The 8835-nt window shown below is 29.6% G+C and overlaps 1 long non-coding RNA gene across 1 annotated transcript; it reads right to left on the bottom strand.

Annotated features, from left to right (window-relative positions):
* Positions 1-354: 354 nt before the first annotated feature.
* On the bottom strand, positions 355-4986 carry LOC139905693 (uncharacterized). Its single transcript, XR_011780707.1, has 3 exons — positions 4267-4986; positions 3968-4183; positions 355-443 (listed from the first exon to the last, which is right to left on the bottom strand). It is a non-coding gene; the product is annotated as an uncharacterized lncRNA (long non-coding RNA).
* Positions 4987-8835: the final 3849 nt, after the last annotated feature.

Raw genomic sequence — 8835 nt, 5'->3', positions numbered from 1 at the left:
TTGTTTGTCCACTTGCCTGGTGGTAGAACCAACTTTTGGCATTTGGTCCCTTCGTCAATTGATTGCATTTGGTCCTGCCATGTCTAAATTCAAAGCCTGGTCCCCCTATCAAACTCTAATTGATAAATAGCTCCATTTATATATAAAAGCGAAGGTAATTTTTGGGGGTTCCTCTTAACAGGGTGTTTAATGAGGAACCTGGCTCCTTAAAAGATGTGGAAATTGTGGAGATAACAAGGAGTTTTCATGTCCTGGGCACCCATGTGCTTCGGTTGCGCATCTTTAATGCCTTCTACTTTTATGAATTGGGATAGATGGTTAGCCACCTCAACATAGGTCACTGACCCCCATGCATTTTTAGTCGTATATTGAATGTTCTATCTTTACTTAAACTGTCCGAGGATTCCCAACATTCAATTCAGTCTAATATTGTAGTATCAAGGCTGAAATAAAAAAATTCCATAAAAATGATATATTTTTTTGTAAATGTATGGTTATTTTTACAGACTCATGCAATTACATATATTCACGAGCGCAAATATTGCAGTTTTTGTGGAAGCCTCTCTTCAATTAAACTTGATTTGTTTCTATTAGTATCCTTGACATACTATTTATTAGTATCTTCGTATCTATTCAAAGGCGTAGGCAGGATTATTTTTGGGGGAGGAGGGCTTAGATATTGGATATTTTCTTTTTTAATTGAAAAATTAAGATTTCAAAAAAAAAAAAAAATCCAAAAATCTATAACTATTTACGAAAAATTAAATTTTTGGAAAACAATTTCAAGAATTAAATTTTTGTTATTAAATTTTTTTTTATTTCAAAAATCTGCAGCTATTAATCAAAAATTAAAATTTTGGAAACAAAATTCAAATATTAATTTTTGGCATTTTTTAAAAATCCATAGCTATTGACAAAAAATGAAATTTTTTTCCGTCTACACCCAGTGGACGCCCCTGCTATTAGTGTTGTGAGTTGGTCCAAGACCAATTTTGTTTTTGGTTTGGTTTACATTCGTTTTTTCTAGACTGATATTTCGCTCCAGAACGAAGATCAAAATTAAAGTATTTTCAAATTGTGAACCTATTTTTTACGTCTCAATCTAAGGACCGATTTTTCCTCTATCTTGATTTATGAGTTATACAATTATGATTTAGATTTATTCAACACGTTCCACTTCATATTACGTCATTGTTAACAATTTTGAAACACACATGACGCTATCAACAATCATCTATAGAAGCGGTCTATACAGAATTTTAAATGAGACTTATGTTAACCGTTTTTTTGTAAAAGCGATATTGATTGAATATTTCTTCGTGATCGGACCAGAACAAACTTATTTAAAGCGGTGAATTAGTTCGGTTCACTAAATATCCAACGGTCACAACCCGGTTTATAACTTACATACCTAAACCCAACATTAGTATCTATGTTATAGCATGCAAATCAAATTTAACTTTAACTTTTCTGCAGTTTTACTCATCAATTTAAAAAAAAATGTATCGTGTATGTCCTTGAAAAATATAACATAATGAATTGCAAACTTGATTCCTTTTTTTCCCCCAACAAAAACATTAAAAAAATCCGATTATTTACGGATTTAAAAATAATGAAATTGTTATCGATTGCATGAAAACACGTATTAGAAAGAAACCCTTGTTGGATCTAATCGATAATTATTGTTTATTTGAGTTGGAATTTTTATATACGTATGTATATATGTTAATTGATAACACTAAGGGTACATTGTATGTATAAGTTTGCCCGCACGTCATACTTTTCCTTCTAGAACTAAATTGGAGACAGCGACAACGGGTAGTTGAAATTCAATTATTGCAACCTTTTAATAATAAGGAAATAACTTCCCAAGGTGAAGAATAATTTATTGGATTTGGAGGAGAGGGATTGGACTCATTATATGGAGGATGTTGTGAGTTGGTCTCTTATGAAGTTTTTGAGTGGGGGGAAGGACTTTGAGTCGATCCGTGGACTAAGGGAGGAGATCACGTCTAATTGAGTACATAAACAATGAATGTATAATTATAGGATGAACGTAACAGGTATCATGAAAATAAACTTTTATTTCATCAAATCCATTAACTCCTGAAACAGAAAATTACTATCAACATACATAAATAGAAATATAGATTACAAACTCCACTGATTGTCTAATCCTACGGGGAAACTTATAAAGGAATTGTGATCGATTCAGTCGACAAACTATCCCTCTATTGCCTAGTTTTATTATATATCAGACTCTAATATGTATTAAAAATATGGTATTATATTTTTATGCAGTATTATTTCCATAAGGGTAGACAATAAATGAACTATTACTATGGAAATAATAAGATATTTCTCTCTCATTATCATACTTTCTCGTCCCTTATCGATTAAAAAAAAATCAATTGTACAAATCTAGACATTTCATTGGGATTTTCAGCAGATATTCCTTTTAATTAATACACATATTACTGTTCTCTTAGACATCAAGTACTATAACACCATTGTGTTATGCCATTAATATAGCTAGAACCTACAGTGTTTGCTCAAAGGAAGGAAATGTTTAAAAAAAGCATCGATGACCATTGGCGTCCGCAAAAATGTGTGGGTGTGTGGGGGGGAAGAATCTAGTCCTCCAATTTGAGGATTTTTATTGTTTTATAGAATTTAGGGTTTTGTCAAAAAAAAAATGCCGATTTTGAATTTGTCTTTTCTAAAAATAGGTTATTTGATCCAATTTAGTATTTGCCAAAAAAATGAACTATAAAATTTTTCAAAAAAGTTATTATTCAAGTTTGACATTTTTATTTAACAAAAAAAAATTGTCTCAAAAATCCCCCCTTCCCCCTAAAAAAAAGATAAATACTATTCACAGCTCTGCCCCATAAAAAGATTTTCACTTTACACACAAAGGAGCTACATTCCTTTGGATATAGTATTTGAGTGACCTGATTGTTTTAAAAGGGTGCTATATGTTGTTTGAAAGACCTTTATTAGAGGACTTATATAAGCAATAAATCAATAGTAGTACACGGGGATTTATTTTAGTAATCATAGTTTTTAGAATTTAATAGTCACTTTAACAAAATGCTTTATTATAAAAAAAAGTCATCATTTGGGATATTTACAACTTATTTATCTAGTCAACATGACATCAGGAAAGTTTTTGGGGATACTATTTTTGGATTTTCAAGGGTCGTAAAATAAATTGAAAAGGATTTACTTGATGAGTTTTTGGAGAGTTATTTTCCAAATTAAGGTGTCATTCTTTTCATTAATACATAGAAATGTTACAGTTTTCTACAATTTTTGCATTTTACAAAGTTGATTCTACAAGTACGTTGTCTTTTTCCCAAATGCCAATTCCTGTTTAAAATGACTTGCTAATTTGCAATTATAACCCATATTTTTAGTAGTGCCATCCTTGAAAACAAGTACAGATATTTCAAAGTACCTACTATTTGAATCAAAATTGATAAAGGAAATGAAATTTCATTTTTGCTTAGTATAATTCATACATTTTCGACCTTCATATCTTCTGTGTAGTAAATTTAATAATCTTCTGATTTTAGATATTTAAGAATTAACAATCGACAATGGATTTGTTTGATTCAGAATGGGTCTTGTATTTATTTCCTCCCTCTCATGGTTACTCTGAATCTATTTAAACATCTTGAGAACTAAGCTCCTCTACTCCACAACATTCTTCAAATTGTCATGGTTAACATGTTGATTTTCGATTACTTTTTTTTTTTACATACCCAAATGCTTACGATCTTTAACTCTAATAATTAACACTAATAATATAGGGGTTTCCAGTAAGAAGTGTTATTTTGATATTAGAAGAAAAATGACATTTTTTGAGGTAAATAATCGGATGTTTATTTTAATGTAAAAAGAAAGGTATGTCATTAATAATAGAAAACAATATCAATGAAGTGGCCGCCACAGATACACTTACGGGACCGTATCCTTTTGAAGAAATTTTCCATCACTAAATCGTAAAGTGCTTGTTATACGCCCTCAATAGCTTCACAAATTCTATGTTTGAGGTCTTGAATCGAAGCTGGACTGTTGGTGTAGACCTTATCATTCCCGTGGCCTAAAGGAAGAAGTGGCAAGGTGTTAAATCACAAGATATCGGTGGTCAATTGCAATCACGTTCCGGAAAATTTTCCTGTAAAAGAAAGATGATTACTCCATCCTCAACGTATAACTTTTTGGGTTGGTTTACGGTCTAGCCGAGTCATGGTAGCTTACTTTTTCGAAATGAGGCTGGAGCAACAGTTATGCTGAATGAATTGCACTATCCAGAGATGATAAATAATATGTTATGACTGGAATTGGATGGTACATATCTTAACAACTTTTACTTTCAAAAAGATGGCGCTACATGCCACACAATCAACAAAACCATCGTTCTTTTAAGGGAAAAGTTTCCAGCCCCTATTATCTGTCGAACCTTTATAAGTGAAGGTTGAAGTTCACCCATTACAAAAGGGGTAAAACAATTAACAAATTACTTTAATAATATAACATAAGATCAAAAGTTCATTTGTCAACCATTTTTAATATTTAGATACACAAGAAAGCATTTATTAGATTTTATAGCCGAACTTATACCCATATGAAAAAGAGGCATCTTATAGACTTGGCATTGGAAGTAAATAAGTTAGATGTCATATAAAGAAACCAAGAAATGTCTGCATCATAATCCTTCAAATTGGATATACTCCAGACATTTCGATATTGAAATGAAAGTATCTTATTCTCTTATTTTTTTGCAATTGCATATTGTTCAATAGTCTAAAACATAGCAATGCCATTTACAGAGTGGACTCCAAATAATGTAAAATGATTAGTTGTATGTCATTTGGTTATTTATATTATTAGATCCCTATATAGAGGTTACAAAAACTTGGTGTACCTTACCGAATCTGCTGACGCCTCCTCAAACCATGACTGACTGCGATTTTTTTATCCTTTTATATGTAAAACTTGATCCTTTCCTAAGGGAACATCTTCAGTTACTTTTTCACGTGTTTGTTAATTGTCGTGTGGTCCATGCCTAGCTCCATGGCCATTTTACGGAAGCTCCTCTTTAGAATTTTCAGAATCCTCTCTGATATAATTCTGATGTTATTCGTAGACCGTGGTGTTCATTTTCGACCACTTCGAGAACGATCTTTGATAATATTTATCTCCTTGTGTCTGTCTGCGTTGTGTTTTATAATGTTTAAGTATTAGGCATTAAAAATCTCTGAGTTGATCTTCCTCAAGTAGTGAATCTTGACGGCAAAATCATGTTTGCTTTCCATGGTTGACAAGAAATATATCAAAAAACTTACTAAAACAAGTCTACCATCTTAACTTTTGAGTCCAAATCAAGTCTCAAGGCTCGGATTAGGAAAGCAAGTCGAGTCATAATTATTGAGTCAAAGTCTCGTGATTGATCCATACACTAAACTGACATTCAATTATTTTCGGAAGTAAATGTTGGAAAAACTGAAGACCTTTACTATAGAAAAACTTGTACTGGTCTTATCAGGAATACAACATGGTATTGAGTAAAAAATTATAATTCCGTATAAATTAAACCTTTCCTTTTCTTTAAAAATCAACGAAAACGGAACAATTTTCCCTCTTCGTCTCAGATGAGCCACTATCCAATACTACTACTCCGATTATATTCTTAAGTTTTTTTGTGGACTTCCACAACTGGTTTACAATTTTTTATTCTTTCTGGAAATTGAGTAGTGACCTTATATAAAATTTTTTTTGAATGGTATAGTTAAGCAAACACTAATCAAAACTAATCCTTCGTGATTTAATATATAACTTTCGGAATTTTTTTTTATGGCTATTGTTGACCAATTTGCTGTAACACATCATATTTTAATAGTCAATGATTTATTTCACTCTCCCATTAAAACTCGATCAATCTGTATTCCATTTAATATCTGATTTTCTATTCTGAAATTACATCTTCTTAAATTTAGAACAACTTCATTGTTCTATATCAATGCATTTTAAAACAAATTATGATGGCTATAATTAATCCAATTCAGTTCGTCAAAGAAACAATTAGTTCAATTGTTTCAAATAGAGCATAATGATATTAAAAACTAATACCGTTAAAAGAACATATATTCATAGTTTGTATGTATACTTCAAGACGAATTTACCTGACACCAAGAAGAGGCCAAGGCATTGAATGCTTGTAACTAAAACTTTGTCTTTTGACGAACACTTTTTTTTGTGAAAAAACAAACGTAAATTTCGTTCAACTAGCAAGTGAAAATTTTTGGTTCAGATGATTTGATCTGCTCTTGAAAACGAGATCAAGACTTCAAATGGTTGAGTCAATGACGAAATCAAGACCTAGAAAATTAATCACGATAATTACATTACAAGTTATTTTAAGATTTTTTTTTTAAACCTTTATAATTTTGCCCCAAACTTCTATTGACACATCAATGATAAACTCTAATATAATCAAGAGGACCTTTTCTTACTTACTGAATAATGTTCATATATACTTAATAGTTTGATGACATTTAGATATAGTTGTCATCTCAAAAATATCATAGAAAAATAAATAAATATTTTTATTTGAGTTTTGACTCATTCTGTAAATAAATATCTATAAAAAACTTGGATGATTGATGTTTACTTAGATAAAAACAATCAAATCTTTTGTTAAAAAATAAACAAAAGTTATCCTTAAATATATATGTATTATAAAAACATGTGTTTTTGCTCAAATACAAAAGGAAATCTAAAGAGTGCAACAAAGATTGGACAATGGACATGGGCAGATTGTTATATATTTTGAGATTCTAATAACCTTAGTCATTCCAATTTTAAAATATTATTTTGCTATAAATTGTTTAACTCAGCTACAAAAAAACTAATTGCATATTTTTGTTTATTAAAGACTTATTGATATGTAGTTTTGAGTAGGTTAAAAAAAATATATTAAGAAAAGTACCCATAATAACTCATTTTTATTTGTTAATTTTTTCAAAGCTATTTGAATTTATTTTTAGTTTATTCAGTAAAAAAAATTATTTAAATTATTAAAAGACTACTGCTGTGACGTCATTATGCCTTGTCTGCACTGATAGGGCGGAAAGAACTACTCGCAGGGACAAAAAAGAGGCTGGTCCTTATTAGAGATATGAAAAAGGTCGAAATTCTATAGAGCGTAAATTAAAAAAAATACTTTAGTAACCTGGAAGGTATTATTGCTCATATAAATTACTTCTTCCTATTTTGAACATTCAAACGTTTTGGCAAGTAAGGAACACAATTGTATATATTGTGATCCCTGTGAGTATATATATTGTTTCTCAATGACACCGTATTTTTATATCCTTCACACAAACGTGGTTTTTACTCTAGTCAGTATTTTGAACATTTTTATATCCTTATTTCATAGCCGCAGAATACTCTTGGTATTTTTGAAATACACTATGTTTTCCTTTAATTTATTTTTTAACATATTGAAAATAAACACACTATTTTTAGAATAATAACGAAATAAAAACGAGAATTGAATTGAAACAATTCTGTAATTTATGCCTGAAAGAATTTTAAAAAACTTTATTTTTAAAAATTATTCTGAATTATAAAAAAATATTGATAAATTAAAAATTTATTGTTATATTTTAAAACATTCATTACACCATTGTTTGAATTCAATGCCCTCCTTCATTTAATAACTATCCTAATAATAGTAACAAAGAAAAAATAGCCTTTAATAAATGGTTGGGGAAACTTATAAAATATGAAAATTAGAATTTCTAAAATACTGCATTAAGAAAAGCTCATTTTCAAAAAGTTATATTTATTAAAATATCATACAATATGTATAAAAAAGCGTAAATAAAATAGTTATTTAGGAACAACAATATTTTTGCTCGCTTGTGCCCTAAATAATTAGAATATTTTATGTTCATAATCTCAGCTGTCAATGTGGCTCTTGTCTTTTATTATTGTTTTGGATGTTTATAGGTTGAACATGAAATATTTGTTGTTATGAAGTGAACAACTTCATACTAATGAGGAATTGGCTCTAATTTGATTAAAACAATCTTGAAATGAATGTCTTAAGAAATTAAAAGAACTTTATTTATTAATTATTACTCTTGTAACACAAAATAAATAGATCATTAAAAAAATATTGTTAAATTCCATAAGGGAGTCATTACTTATATGACAGATTTATTCAATTCTTTATATCATTTTATAACTAATAGAAAAAAAATTGCCTTAGTTGGTCAACAAATAAGAAAATTGTGTGTGTTCTATGTATAGAGTATTCTTTTGCTTTATCTAACAAGTAACCCTGAGAAAACTTTTTTATAAATATATATATACATTTTGTAGTGGATGAAAACATTTTTTAGATGTCTCATTCAAAAAATCTCTATCTCCATCTATCACAAACATAATCCTGTAATCCCTTAGATATAAAATAGGATTTTTTTTTGGAGATCATTTCTTATTCAACTAAAGAAAGATCATCTTTTTGTTTTATTGTCCTGTTGGATGTCCTTTAAAGGATTCTACAATGTACATAAATTAAGAAGCTTGTCTGATTCAAATAAATAAACAAAGACGTTTCCGACTGTATTTTCAATTATGATGTATGTGCAGTATTATATAAATATATTGGAACACCTAAAAGGGTATAATATCTACAACAAAAATATTTTCCTTTACTAGTAACTCCGACACTTCAGGAATGTTCGAGAAAAGAGCAGCTAAGGTGTCATGACGTTTCATTAAATTAGCTGCGAGGAGCTGTGAAATGATGGAAATGAA

Source organism: Lepeophtheirus salmonis, chromosome 6 (assembly GCF_016086655.4).
Source record: "Lepeophtheirus salmonis chromosome 6, UVic_Lsal_1.4, whole genome shotgun sequence".
In the NCBI taxonomy this organism is placed as follows: domain Eukaryota; kingdom Metazoa; phylum Arthropoda; class Copepoda; order Siphonostomatoida; family Caligidae; genus Lepeophtheirus; species Lepeophtheirus salmonis.
This window is presented reverse-complemented; position numbering and strand designations above follow the sequence as displayed.